Raw genomic sequence first — 16,087 nt, forward strand, 5'->3', positions numbered from 1 at the left:
CAAACAAGTTTCTAAAAGGATGAGTTTGCAACTACTTTACTTTTGGAGAAAATTCAAAACATTCATTATTCAATAGGGCCCAAACTATCAAAAACCAGCGGTTTCAATGAACACACATTTCTTGGTAGAATCATGCAGGACTGAAATTTTTGATGTTTTTCTACTCCTCTCATGAGCCCAAACAAGTCTCTAAAAGCATGAGTTTGCAACTACTTTACTTTTGGAGAAAATTCAAAACATTCATTATTCAATAGAGCCCAATAGCAAAAACCAGCGTTTTGAATGAAGAATCACATTTCTTGGTAGAATCATGCAGGATTGAAATTTTTGATGGTTTTTTACTCCTCTCAACAGCCCAAACAAGTTTCTAAAAGGATGAGTTTGCAACTACTTTACTTTTGGAGAAAATTCAAAACATTCATTATTCAATAGGGCCCAAACTATCAAAAACCAGCGGTTTGAATGAACACACATTTCTTGGTAGAATCATACAGGATTGAAATTTTTGATGGTTTTTTACTCCTCTCAACAGCCCAAACAAGTTTCTAACAGGATGAGTTTGCAACTACTTTACTTTTGGAGAAAATTCAAAACATTCATTATTCAATAGGGCCCAAACTATCAAAAACCAGCGGTTTCAATGAACACACATTTCTTGGTAGAATCATGCAGGACTGAAATTTTTGATGTTTTTCTACTCCTCTCATGAGCCCAAACAAGTCTCTAAAAGCATGAGTTTGCAACTACTTTACTTTTGGAGAAAATTCAAAACATTCATTATTCAATAGAGCCCAATAGCAAAAACCAGCGTTTTGAATGAAGAATCACATTTCTTGGTAGAATCATGCAGGATTGAAATTTTTGATGGTTTTTTACTCCTCTCAACAGCCCAAACAAGTTTCTAAAAGGATGAGTTTGCAACTACTTTACTTTTGGAGAAAATTCAAAACATTTATTATTCAATAGGGCCCAAACTACCAAAAACCAGCGGTTTCAATGAACACACATTTCTTGGTAGAATCATGCAGGACTGAAATTTTTGATGTTTTTCTACTCCTTTCATGAGCCCAAACAAGTCTCTAAAAGCATGAGTTTGCAACTACTTTACTTTTGGAGAAAATTCAAAACATTCATTATTCAATAGAGCCCAATAGCAAAAACCAGCGTTTTGAATGAAGAATCACATTTCTTGGTAGAATCATGCAGGATTGAAATTTTTGATGGTTTTTTACTCCTCTCAACAGCCCAAACAAGTTTCTAAAAGGATGAGTTTGCAACTACTTTACTTTTGGAGAAAATTCAAAACATTCATTATTCAATAGGGCCCAAACTATCAAAAACCAGCGGTTTCAATGAACACACATTTCTTGGTAGAATCATGCAGGACTGAAATTTTTGATGTTTTTCTACTCCTCTCATGAGCCCAAACAAGTCTCTAAAAGCATGAGTTTGCAACTACTTTACTTTTGGAGAAAATTCAAAACATTCACTATTCAATAGAGCCCAATAGCAAAAATCAGGTTTTGAATGAAGAATCACATTTCTTGGTAAAATCATGCAGGATTGAAATTTTTGATGGTTTTTTACTCCTCTCAACAGCTCATACAAGTTTCTAAAAGGATGAGTTTGCAACTACTTTACTTTTGGAGAAAATTCAAAACATTCATTATTCAATAGGGCCCAAACTCAAAAACCAGCGGTTTCAATGAACACACATTTCTTGGTAGAATCATGCAGGACTGAAATTTTTGATGTTTTTCTACTCCTCTCATGAGCCCAAACAAGTCTCTAAAAGCATGAGTTTGCAACTACTTTACTTTTGGAGAAAATTCAAAACATTCATTATTCAATAGAGCCCAATAGCAAAAACCAGCGTTTTGAATGAAGAATCACATTTCTTGGTAGAATCATGCAGGATTGAAATTTTTGATGGTTTTTTACTCCTCTCAACAGCCCAAACAAGTTTCTAAAAGGAAGAGTTTGCAACTACTTTACTTTTGGAGAAAATTCAAAACATTCATTATTCAATAGGGCCCAAACTATCAAAAACCAGCCGTTTCAATGAACACACATGTCTTGGTAGAATCATGCAGGACTGAAATTTTTGATGTTTTTCTACTCATCTCATGAGCCCAAACAAGTCTCTAAAAGCATGAGTTTGCAACTACTTTACTTTTGGAGAAAATTCAAAACATTCATTATTCAATAGAGCCCAAAAGCAAAAACCAGCGTTTTGAATGAAGAATCACATTTCTTGGTAGAATCATGCAGGATTGAAATTTTTGATGGTTTTTTACTCCTCTCAACAGCCCAAACAAGTTTCTAAAAGGATGAGTTTGCAACTACTTTACTTTTGGAGAAAATTCAAAACATTCATTATTCAATAGGGCCCAAACTATCAAAAACCAGCGGTTTCAATGAACACACATTTCTTGGTAGAATCATGCAGGACTGAAATTTTTGATGTTTTTCTACTCCTCTCATGAGCCCAAACAAGTCTCTAAAAGCATGGGTTTGCAACTACTTTACTTTTGGAGAAAATTCAAAACATTCATTATTCAATAGAGCCCAATAGCAAAAACCAGCGTTTTGAATGAAGAATCACATTTCTTGGTAGAATCATGCAGGATTTAAATTTTTGATGGTTTTTTACTCCTCTCAACAGCCCAAACAAGTTTCTAAAAGGATGAGTTTGCAACTACTTTACTTTTGGAGAAAATTCAAAACATTCATTATTCAATAGGGCCCAAACTATCAAAAACCAGCGGTTTCAATGAACACACATTTCTTGGTAGAATCATGCAGGACTGAAATTTTTGATGTTTTTCTACTCCACTCATGAGCCCAAACAAGTCTCTAAAAGCATGAGTTTGCAACTACTTTACTTTTGGAGAAAATTCAAAACATTCATTATTCAATAGAGCCCAATAGCAAAAACCAGCGTTTTGAATGAAGAATCACATTTCTTGGTAGAATCATGCAGGATTGAAATTTTTGATGGTTTTTTACTCCTCTCAACAGCCCAAACAAGTTTCTAAAAGGATGAGTTTGCAACTACTTTACTTTTGGAGAAAATTCAAAACATTCATTATTCAATAGGGCCCAAACTATCAAAAACCAGCGGTTTCAATGAACACACATTTCTTGGTAGAATCATGCAGGACTGAAATTTTTGATGTTTTTCTACTCCTCTCATGAGCCCAAACAAGTCTCTAAAAGCATGAGTTTGCAACTACTTTACTTTTGGAGAAAATTCAAAACATTCATTATTCAATAGAGCCCAATAGCAAAAACCAGCGTTTTGAATGAAGAATCACATTTCTTGGTAGAATCATGCAGGATTGAAATTTTTGATGGTTTTTTACTCCTCTCAACAGCCCAAACAAGTTTCTAAAAGGATGAGTTTGCAACTACTTTACTTTTGGAGAAAATTCAAAACATTCATTATTCAATAGGGCCCAAACTATCAAAAACCAGCGGTTTCAATGAACACACATTTCTTGGTAGAATCATGCAGGCCTGAAATTTTTGATGTTTTTCTACTCCTCTCATGAGCCCAAACAAGTCTTTAAAAGCATGAGTTTGCAACTACTTTACTTTTGGAGAAAATTCAAAACATTCATTATTCAATAGAGCCCAATAGCAAAAACCAGCGTTTTGAATGAAGAATCACATTTCTTGGTAGAATCATGCAGGATTGAAATTTTTGATGGTTTTTTACTCCTCTCAACAGCCCAAACAAGTTTCTAAAAGGATGAGTTTGCAACTACTTTACTTTTGGAGAAAATTCAAAACATTCATTATTCAATAGGGCCCAAACTATCAAAAACCAGCGGTTTGAATGAACACACATTTCTTGGTAGAATCATGCAGGACTGAAATTTTTGATGTTTTTCTACTCCTCTCATGAGCCCAAACAAGTCTCTAAAAGCATGAGTTTGCAACTACTTTACTTTTGGAGAAAATTCAAAACATTCATTATTCAATAGAGCCCAATAGCAAAAACCAGCGTTTTGAATGAAGAATCACATTTCTTGGTAGAATCATGCAGGATTGAAATTTTTGATGGTTTTTTACTCCTCTCAACAGCCCAAACAAGTTTCTAAAAGGATGAGTTTGCAACTACTTTACTTTTGGAGAAAATTCAAAACATTCATTATTCAATAGGGCCCAAACTATCAAAAACCAGCCGTTTCAATGAACACACATGTCTTGGTAGAATCATGCAGGACTGAAATTTTTGATGTTTTTCTACTCATCTCATGAGCCCAAACAAGTCTCTAAAAGCATGAGTTTGCAACTACTTTACTTTTGGAGAAAATTCAAAACATTGGGGGCGTGGCCAGCGTCTGAGCTGAATGGAAGCCTGAGCTCTGAGCTCCTCCACAGGGCAGCCTGCCAAGCGCTACTAATAAGCGAATTATAAGCCAGGACTGGCTGAAAACTTGTGGGAACCTCCATAGACACCAGCGGTGCCCCCACATAATGGATCCGCTTAATAGAAAAGCAGGAAAATCCAAAAATCTGGAGCGCTCTCCCCTCATGCTGAGGAGCCAAGATGGCGCCCACCACACAGCAGCCACAGCCTGCAGCCCCAGCCTGAGCGGCGCACAGCGGGAGAGAACGCCACAGAGACTGAAACATGCAGTATTCAAGTCAGGGGGTAAGTCTGCCCCCATCCCTGCAAAAACCGCCGCTCCATATATTAAAGAAAGCGCTAAATCCAATGTTAAAAGTAGCGCTGGGAAGAAGGAGGCAAAATATCGCGAGATTAACCGGGAAACAGACGGGATTGCGCAGCAAGTACGCAAATTGCGTACCTTAAGCAAAAATCTTGCGCAGCCTGTGAAATCTTGCACAGCAGCAACGCTCACAGCTGCTATGGAGGCCACAAATACAATAAGGGCCTCCTCATCTTGTCCAGATATCTCCACCATTTCAGACACCCCTCTAACGCCACCACAGAGGGAACTGTCCCCTGCCTCACAAAATAGCTGCAGATTAAGCAGTAGCTCGGCTGAGCTGCAAAGTGAGACGCAGATGGAGGACTTCTGCACTCCAGATAACCCCATGCCTGAAAACATTTTACATGTTTTGACTGAGGTAGAGGCTACCAACAAAGCAGCTTCAGAATTGTTCATAAAAAATATGGTATGCCTTCTTGCAAAGACATTTCAAAAACAACTAGAGGGATATAATACAAACCTCCAAAACAATATAGACAGTCTGGGCCAGAGGGTGGATCACTTGGAGTCGAAAATGGAGGAGATAGTCCAGTCTCACAACAATTTGATAGACGAACACTATGCCTTAGAGAAAGAAGTTACCTTCCTAAAGTCAAGACTGATAGAACAAGAGGACAGGAGTAGGAGAAACAACCTTAAATTCAGAGGAATACCTGAGAATGTCAAAGACAGAGATCTTGATTCATATGTGCAAAAAATGCTCCATACTATGCTCCCAGGTGCTTCCAAAGGAGACCTCTTAATAGAACGCATACACAGACTACCTAAGTCCAAATATGCCCCTGAAAGAGCTCCACGGGATGTTATTGCATTTTTTCACTATTTTCTGACAAAGGAGGACATTTTGAGGAAAAGCAAGCAGTCACCCATCTTACCAAGACCATATGAGGGTATTAAGATCTTTGCAGACTTTTCAAAAGCCACGTTGCAAAAAAGGAGAGACTTTTTCCCTATCACTGCACACCTAAGGGAGCACAGGGTGCTATACAGATGGGGCTTTCCTACAAAAATATTGGTCATGAAGGAAAACACTACTTTTGCCTTGTCTAACATTGATAACTGTGATAGATTCTTTCAGGACCTTGGTATTCCTCCAATGAAGAACTCATCTTTATCCTACAATCAAGAGAGGAGCAACTCTTCACAACAGCCAAGACGTTTGTCACAGTCCTGGACCACACAAAAGAAAAGATAATGGACTTGGTAGGTGTTGACCCTGGCTCTTGGCCTGAACTTTTATCCCCAAACACTAACCGAGAGATTTCTCTTGGTATCATTTCTTTTGAGAAATTCAACTTCCTTGTTAACAAGTTTGTTTTGTTTTAGGTTATTCCAGGTTATAACATGTTTCTATTCACAGGCACACCAGGCACTGACAACAAATTTCTAGAGAAGTACCACTCTTTTTGGATATATGTCCAGATGGACTATTCTATCTTATTGAGTTATTTAACATATTTCTTTCTTTTTGATATATTATGGAGTTGAAAATCCTATCATTTAATGAAAATGGGCTTAATAGTCCCTTTAAAAGGTATGCTTTGTGGAAGGAGATCAAAAGATTGAAAGCAAATGTTGCTATGATACAGGAAACCCACCTCCTGGAAACTGATAATAACAGATTTAAAAACAAAGATTATCCTCAGATTTTCTTCTCCAATAACGAGGGAGGGAAAAAAGCTGGGGTGGCCATTGCCTTCCACAAAGACCTACCAGTGGTTATTTCAGATGTTTATAAAGACAATAAAGGCAGATATTTAATCATCAATTTTACCTTGGAGGGAATGGAATACACTGTGGTTAATGTATACGCCCCTAATGTGAGACAAATTAGCTTTCTCAATAAAGTCAAAAGAAAATTATCTAAATTTAGCAAGGGACAAATCATATGGGGGGGAGACTTTAATTGTATTGTTGACCCAAGCACTGATTGCTCATCCTCTGCTCCATACTACAGAAGTGTGAATTTGGGGAAGTGGCTGAGCAATGCTAACCTACACGACAGTTGTAAAATATTGAACCCTAATTCTAGAGAATACACCAGATTCTGCCCACACAACAGATCTTATACCAAAATAGATCATATATTTACCAGTTTTTCCTTACTAGATTCGTATATAGATTTCCAAACTGGCCCCATCACATGGTCGGACCATGCTCCAATTCTATTAACATTACAGGTTTCCTCTTCGACTCAAAGACACTACAATTGGAGATATAGCAAATTTGTAGTAGACTCCCCAGATAATATAGCAACAATAAAAAACACTATAATGAATTATTTTAAAGAAAATGACTCCCAGGAAATCTCCCCTGAAACCTTATGGTTAGCACATAAATGTGTCATTAGAGGCCACTTAATTCAGATGGCCTCAAGACAAAAGAGGGAAAGAGAGAGCAAACAGAGGCTGTTACTAGAACAAATCAAAAAACTAGAAGACCAGGCCAAAGTGGAAAAAATTTTTACTAAATACAAGGAGTTATACTCCCTTAGATTGGAATTTAGAAATCTTCTCATAAACATTTACGAAAAAAAAGACTCTGTTTAACAGGGCAGGGTTTTACATAAATAACAACAAAAACTCAAAAACTATGGCAAATAGATTCAAACCCATAAATAAAAAGCATTTAATTAAAAAACTTTCCCAGAACTTAGTGAATATAGAAAAGCCAAGGGACATAGCTTTGGCTTTTGAAAAATACTACTCAAACCTTTACAATATAGGAAAAAATGGGACTTATCCCCCTCCTACAGAGGAGATGATAGATAATTTCTTGGGAGGAGTAGAGTTGAGATCTCTGTCTTCTGAGCAAAGGGAAATGCTTGATGCACCCTTCTCTGAGGGAGAGGTGTCTCTGGTAATAAAAAATCTCAAATGTAATAAGGCTCCTGGTCCAGACGGATTCCCTGTGGAATATTATAAAACATTTCAGGAAAATCTGGTCCCCCACTTAACAAACACCCTAAATTTTATAAAATCAAAAGGAACATGTAGTGCAGATATGCTGAGAGCCACCATAGTGGTAATCCCCAAACCGGACAAAGATCCCACAAAGATAGAAAACTATAGACCCATATCCCTCCTGAATGCAGACATCAAGGTCTATGCAAAAATACTGGCAGAAAGGGTGCAAGATGTTATCCAATATCTCATACATCCCGATCAAGTGGGTTTTGTAAAATTTAGACAGACTTCTGACAGTTCAAGAAGTGTCTTGCACCATATACACTTTTGTAACAAGAAAAAAATTCCCAGTCTGTTTGTGGCCCTTGATGCGGAGAAAGCTTTTGACCGCATCAATTGGACATATGCATTCGCAGTATTAAAGAGGATGGGTTTTGGTGAGGAGATGTTGAAAAGTGTTCAGGCTCTGTACTCCCAACCGTCTGCCTCTGTGCTGGTCAATAGCACGATGTCAGGGAAATTTGACATAACAAACGGAACAAGACAGGGATGCCCTCTGTCCCCAATTATTTTTATCCTGAGTCTGGAACCACTGGCTCAAAGGATAAGGGACTCGAGTGAGGTGAGGGGAGTACGGTTGGGAGATGTAGAGCACAAAATAAATTTATATGCAGACGATATCATACTCACACTGACAGATCCTGTTGAGTCATTGAAGGCGACTTGGGACATCATAGAGTTGTTTGGTTCAATATCATATTATAAACTCAATGTAAAAAAGACTAACGTTTTGTCACTATTTGTTTCAGCCCCTATAAAACAGCAACTACAAGATAAGTACCCTTTTACTTGGGACTGCACTAAAATCCCGTATCTAGGAATTTGGCTCACAAGCGACCTCACACACACGAGTGAGGTAAACATGGATTGCCTTTTGAAATCTCTTGACACTAAGTTGGGAGAATTGTCAAAAACCCCAGCCACTTGGTTGGGAAGAATAGTACTATATAAAATGTTCTGCCTCCCAAAGGTGTTGTTTTTGTATAGGAATGTTCCTCTGCCTTTATCAATGCAACACATACAAAAATTAACTCATCAAATGAACAGATTTATTTGGAATAATAAAAAGCCTAGAGTAAAGAAACACACACTACTTAAATCTAGAGAAAATGGGGGGATAGCCCTTCCAGACTTAGAGGCATATTACTTTGCCACCACAACTGAATTGACAAAAATGTGGCTCACAGAACAGACAGAATTGGGATGGCCAAAAATTGAAAGAGATTTAATGCCTAATAAAGAACCGACACTTTGTGTTTCCTATTTTCTTCTGCACAGAGGAGAGATTGGAGACATAGAAAACCCAACACTCAGAGCCTCTATGCAGAGTTGGTCACATATGTGCAGGAGAAGGTTTAATGTCTCCCCTGTTTCAACCAAAAGACTGAGACTTCACTTTTTGGCACCTGTCAAGGTTTCTCTGAGACCCATGTTTGATAATTGGAAAACATTCCCCATTGCTTATGTGGATGATTTACTGGACAATAATAAAGACATGCCTTTTGAGTTGGTCAAGGCTAAATTTAAAATCCCTAATACGGAATATATGAAATACCTCATACTCAAAGAGGAATATAATAAATTTAAGAGATATTTCTGCAAGATAGTTTTGGTCAACCATACCATTTATAATTTCCTAACCAGCACAACCCCCAGGCACAAGAGCTCTCTTAAACCCCTGTATAACTTCCTTACCGGCAAATACACCTTCTCTAAGGGTGGATGCTTTGAAAAATGGGAGACTACTCTGCAGAAGCAGATTTATGCCCCACAGTGGACATTATCTTTTAAAACTGCAGTGAGGTCTACAAATTGCATGAACATTCTGGAAACACATTACAAACTAGTCCACAGATATTACTTGACTCCAAACAAGATTAAACATTTTGGGGAAGGGGGATCTGATCTGTGTTGGCAGGGATGCGGATCTCAGGCTGACTTACTCCATATTTTCTGGGGATGCCCGGTACTGAAATCATACTGGCTTAAGGTCTCCAATTTGATTTCGATCATATGCAACTGGCGTGTTCAGTTGCACCCTGCCTTGGCCTTAATACTTATAGATATTTGCAGATTCAAAACAACAAAGTATTTGGTTGCCCACATTCTCATGTCTGCAATATACCTTATAGCGAAAGGTTGGAACAATAAGCAACCTCCGAACATTGCCACATTGATCATGTTGGTGGACAAACATTGTGTTTATGAAAAAATTCATTACATCAACAATATGTCAATAAAGTTATTTGACGACAGATGGCATAGATGGTTGAAACTCAAATCTAAGATAGAAGAAGAATTTATATCTTGATATCTTGATTTTTGCTCTTTTTGTGTGCCAAAATTTCACATATATTTGGTGTTTGCCTGTGCTGTTGCAACTGTTTTTCAAATCTATTTCAATTAATGTTAATTGTACATACTTTAAATGATGATATGATGTTCAGATACCATATGATGATGTCCTGATGTACATTATCTTGACTCTATTCGAACATGATATATATGAGGTATGTTTATACATTTCTATTATTTTGAAAACTCAATAAAAATATTGTTTAAGAAAATTCAAAACATTCATTATTCAATAGAGCCCAATAGCAAAAACCAGCGTTTTGAATGAAGAATCACATTTCTTGGTAGAATCATGCAGGATTGAAATTTTTGATGGTTTTTTACTCCTCTCAACAGCCCAAACAAGTTTCTAAAAGGATGAGTTTGCAACTACTTTACTTTTGGAGAAAATTCAAAACATTCATTATTCAATAGGGCCCAAACTATCAAAAACCAGCGGTTTCAATGAACACACATTTCTTGGTAGAATCATGCAGGACTGAAATTTTTGATGTTTTTCTACTCCTCTCATGAGCCCAAACAAGTCTCTAAAAGCATGAGTTTGCAACTACTTTACTTTTGGAGAAAATTCAAAACATTCATTATTCAATAGAGCCCAATAGCAAAAACCAGCGTTTTGAATGAAGAATCACATTTCTTGGTAGAATCATGCAGGATTTAAATTTTTGATGGTTTTTTACTCCTCTCAACAGCCCAAACAAGTTTCTAAAAGAATGAGTTTGCAACTACTTTACTTTTGGAGAAAATTCAAAACATTCATTATTCAATAGGGCCCAAACTATCAAAAACCAGCGGTTTCAATGAACACACATTTCTTGGTAGAATCATGCAGGACTGAAATTTTTGATGTTTTTCTACTCCTCTCATGAGCCCAAACAAGTCTCTAAAAGCATGAGTTTGCAACTACTTTACTTTTGGAGAAAATTCAAAACATTCATTATTCAATAGAGCCCAATAGCAAAAACCAGCGTTTTGAATGAAGAATCACATTTCTTGGTAGAATCATGCAGGATTGAAATTTTTGATGGTTTTTTACTCCTCTCAACAGCCCAAACAAGTTTCTAAAAGGATGAGTTTGCAACTACTTTACTTTTGGAGAAAATTTAAAACATTCATTATTCAATAGGGCCCAAACTATCAAAAACCAGCGGTTTCAATGAACACATATTTCTTGGTAGAATCATGCAGGACTGAAATTTTTGATGTTTTTCTTCTCCTCTCATGAGCCCAAACAAGTCTCTAAAAGCATGAGTTTGCAACTACTTTACTTTTGGAGAAAATTCAAAACATTCATTATTCAATAGAGCCCAATAGCAAAAACGAGCGTTTTGAATGAAGAATCACATTTCTTGGTAGAATCATGCAGGATTGAAATTTTTGATGGTTTTTTACTCCTCTCAACAGCCCAAACAAGTTTCTAAAAGGATGAGTTTGCAACTACTTTACTTTTGGAGAAAATTCAAAACATTCATTATTCAATAGGGCCCAAACTATCAAAAACCAGCGGTTTCAATGAACACACATTTCTTGGTAGAATCATGCAGGACTGAAATTTTTGATGTTTTTCTACTCCTCTCATGAGCCCAAACAAGTCTCTAAAAGCATGAGTTTGCAACTACTTTACTTTTGGAGAAAATTCAAAACATTCATTATTCAATAGGGCCCAAACTATCAAAAACCAGCGGTTTGAATGAACACACATTTCTTGGTAAAATCATGCAGGACTGAAATTTTTGATGTTTTTCTACTCCTCTCATGAGCCCAAACAAGTCTCTAAAAGCATGAGTTTGCAACTACTTTACTTTTGGAGAAAATTCAAAACATTCATTATTCAATAGAGCCCAATAGCAAAAACCAGCATTTTGAATGAAGAATCACATTTCTTGGTAGAATCATGCAGGATTGAAATTTTTGATGGTTTTTTACTCCTCTCAACAGCCCAAACAAGTTTCTAAAAGGATGAGTTTGCAACTACTTTACTTTTGGAGAAAATTCAAAACATTCATTATTCAATAGGGCCCAAACTATCAAAAACCAGCGGTTTCAATGAACACACATGTCTTGGTAGAATCATGCAGGACTGAAATTTTTGATGTTTTTCTACTCCTCTCATGAGCCCAAACAAGTCTCTAAAAGCATGAGTTTGCAACTACTTTACTTTTGGAGAAAATTCAAAACATTCATTATTCAATAGAGCCCAATAGCAAAAACCAGCGTTTTGAATGAAGAATCACATTTCTTGGTAGAATCATGCAGGATTGAAATTTTTGATGTGTTTTTACTCCTCTCAACAGCCCAAACAAGTTTCTAAAAGGATGAGTTTGCAACTACTTTACTTTTGGAGAAAATTCAAAACATTCATTATTCAATAGGGCCCAAACTATCAAAAACCAGCGGTTTCAATGAACACACATTTCTTGGTAGAATCATGCAGGACTGAAATTTTTGATGTTTTTCTACTCCTCTCATGAGCCCAAACAAGTCTCTAAAAGCATGAGTTTGCAACTACTTTACTTTTGGAGAAAATTCAAAACATTCACTATTCAATAGAGCCCAATAGCAAAAATCAGGTTTTGAATGAAGAATCACATTTCTTGGTAGAATCATGCAGGATTGAAATTTTTGATGGTTTTTTACTCCTCTCAACAGCCCAAACAAGTTTCTAAAAGGAAGAGTTTGCAACTACTTTACTTTTGGAGAAAATTCAAAACATTCATTATTCAATAGGGCCCAAACTATCAAAAACCAGCCGTTTCAATGAACACACATGTCTTGGTAGAATCATGCAGGACTGAAATTTTTGATGTTTTTCTACTCCTCTCATGAGCCCAAACAAGTCTCTAAAAGCATGGGTTTGCAACTACTTTACTTTTGGAGAAAATTCAAAACATTCATTATTCAATAGAGCCCAATAGCAAAAACCAGCGTTTTGAATGAAGAATCACATTTCTTGGTAGAATCATGCAGGATTTAAATTTTTGATGGTTTTTTACTCCTCTCAACAGCCCAAACAAGTTTCTGAAAGGATGAGTTTGCAACTACTTTACTTTTGGAGAAAATTCAAAACATTCATTATTCAATAGGGCCCAAACTATCAAAAACCAGCGGTTTCAATGAACACACATTTCTTGGTAGAATCATGCAGGACTGAAATTTTTGATGTTTTTCTACTCCACTCATGAGCCCAAACAAGTCTCTAAAAGCATGAGTTTGCAACTACTTTACTTTTGGAGAAAATTCAAAACATTCATTATTCAATAGAGCCCAATAGCAAAAACCAGCGTTTTGAATGAAGAATCACATTTCTTGGTAGAATCATGCAGGATTGAAATTTTTGATGGTTTTTTACTCCTCTCAACAGCCCAAACAAGTTTCTAAAAGGATGAGTTTGCAACTACTTTACTTTTGGAGAAAATTCAAAACATTCATTATTCAATAGGGCCCAAACTATCAAAAACCAGCGGTTTCAATGAACACACATTTCTTGGTAGAATCATGCAGGACTGAAATTTTTGATGTTTTTCTACTCCTCTCATGAGCCCAAACAAGTCTCTAAAAGCATGAGTTTGCAACTACTTTACTTTTGGAGAAAATTCAAAACATTCATTATTCAATAGAGCCCAATAGCAAAAACCAGCGTTTTGAATGAAGAATCACATTTCTTGGTAGAATCATGCAGGATTGAAATTTTTGATGGTTTTTTACTCCTCTCAACAGCCCAAACAAGTTTCTAAAAGGATGAGTTTGCAACTACTTTACTTTTGGAGAAAATTCAAAACATTCATTATTCAATAGGGCCCAAACTATCAAAAACCAGCGGTTTCAATGAACACACATTTCTTGGTAGAATCATGCAGGCCTGAAATTTTTGATGTTTTTCTACTCCTCTCATGAGCCCAAACAAGTCTTTAAAAGCATGAGTTTGCAACTACTTTACTTTTGGAGAAAATTCAAAACATTCATTATTCAATAGAGCCCAATAGCAAAAACCAGCGTTTTGAATGAAGAATCACATTTCTTGGTAGAATCATGCAGGATTGAAATTTTTGATGGTTTTTTACTCCTCTCAACAGCCCAAACAAGTTTCTAAAAGGATGAGTTTGCAACTACTTTACTTTTGGAGAAAATTCAAAACATTCATTATTCAATAGGGCCCAAACTATCAAAAACCAGCGGTTTGAATGAACACACATTTCTTGGTAGAATCATGCAGGACTGAAATTTTTGATGTTTTTCTACTCCTCTCATGAGCCCAAACAAGTCTCTAAAAGCATGAGTTTGCAACTACTTTACTTTTGGAGAAAATTCAAAACATTCATTATTCAATAGAGCCCAATAGCAAAAACCAGCGTTTTGAATGAAGAATCACATTTCTTGGTAGAATCATGCAGGATTGAAATTTTTGATGGTTTTTTACTCCTCTCAACAGCCCAAACAAGTTTCTAAAAGGATGAGTTTGCAACTACTTTACTTTTGGAGAAAATTCAAAACATTCATTATTCAATAGGGCCCAAACTATCAAAAACCAGCCGTTTCAATGAACACACATGTCTTGGTAGAATCATGCAGGACTGAAATTTTTGATGTTTTTCTACTCATCTCATGAGCCCAAACAAGTCTCTAAAAGCATGAGTTTGCAACTACTTTACTTTTGGAGAAAATTCAAAACATTGGGGGCGTGGCCAGCGTCTGAGCTGAATGGAAGCCTGAGCTCTGAGCTCCTCCACAGGGCAGCCTGCCAAGCGCTACTAATAAGCGAATTATAAGCCAGGACTGGCTGAAAACTTGTGGGAACCTCCATAGACACCAGCGGTGCCCCCACATAATGGATCCGCTTAATAGAAAAGCAGGAAAATCCAAAAATCTGGAGCGCTCTCCCCTCATGCTGAGGAGCCAAGATGGCGCCCACCACACAGCAGCCACAGCCTGCAGCCCCAGCCTGAGCGGCGCACAGCGGGAGAGAACGCCACAGAGACTGAAACATGCAGTATTCAAGTCAGGGGGTAAGTCTGCCCCCATCCCTGCAAAAACCGCCGCTCCATATATTAAAGAAAGCGCTAAATCCAATGTTAAAAGTAGCGCTGGGAAGAAGGAGGCAAAATATCGCGAGATTAACCGGGAAACAGACGGGATTGCGCAGCAAGTACGCAAATTGCGTACCTTAAGCAAAAATCTTGCGCAGCCTGTGAAATCTTGCACAGCAGCAACGCTCACAGCTGCTATGGAGGCCACAAATACAATAAGGGCCTCCTCATCTTGTCCAGATATCTCCACCATTTCAGACACCCCTCTAACGCCACCACAGAGGGAACTGTCCCCTGCCTCACAAAATAGCTGCAGATTAAGCAGTAGCTCGGCTGAGCTGCAAAGTGAGACGCAGATGGAGGACTTCTGCACTCCAGATAACCCCATGCCTGAAAACATTTTACATGTTTTGACTGAGGTAGAGGCTACCAACAAAGCAGCTTCAGAATTGTTCATAAAAAATATGGTATGCCTTCTTGCAAAGACATTTCAAAAACAACTAGAGGGATATAATACAAACCTCCAAAACAATATAGACAGTCTGGGCCAGAGGGTGGATCACTTGGAGTCGAAAATGGAGGAGATAGTCCAGTCTCACAACAATTTGATAGACGAACACTATGCCTTAGAGAAAGAAGTTACCTTCCTAAAGTCAAGACTGATAGAACAAGAGGACAGGAGTAGGAGAAACAACCTTAAATTCAGAGGAATACCTGAGAATGTCAAAGACAGAGATCTTGATTCATATGTGCAAAAAATGCTCCATACTATGCTCCCAGGTGCTTCCAAAGGAGACCTCTTAATAGAACGCATACACAGACTACCTAAGTCCAAATATGCCCCTGAAAGAGCTCCACGGGATGTTATTGCATTTTTTCACTATTTTCTGACAAAGGAGGACATTTTGAGGAAAAGCAAGCAGTCACCCATCTTACCAAGACCATATGAGGGTATTAAGATCTTTGCAGACTTTTCAAAAGCCACGTTGCAAAAAAG

Source organism: Dendrobates tinctorius, unplaced genomic scaffold (assembly GCF_039654945.1).
Source record: "Dendrobates tinctorius isolate UK_male_01 unplaced genomic scaffold, ASM3965494v1 ptg000037l, whole genome shotgun sequence".
NCBI classification, from domain to species: domain Eukaryota; kingdom Metazoa; phylum Chordata; class Amphibia; order Anura; family Dendrobatidae; genus Dendrobates; species Dendrobates tinctorius.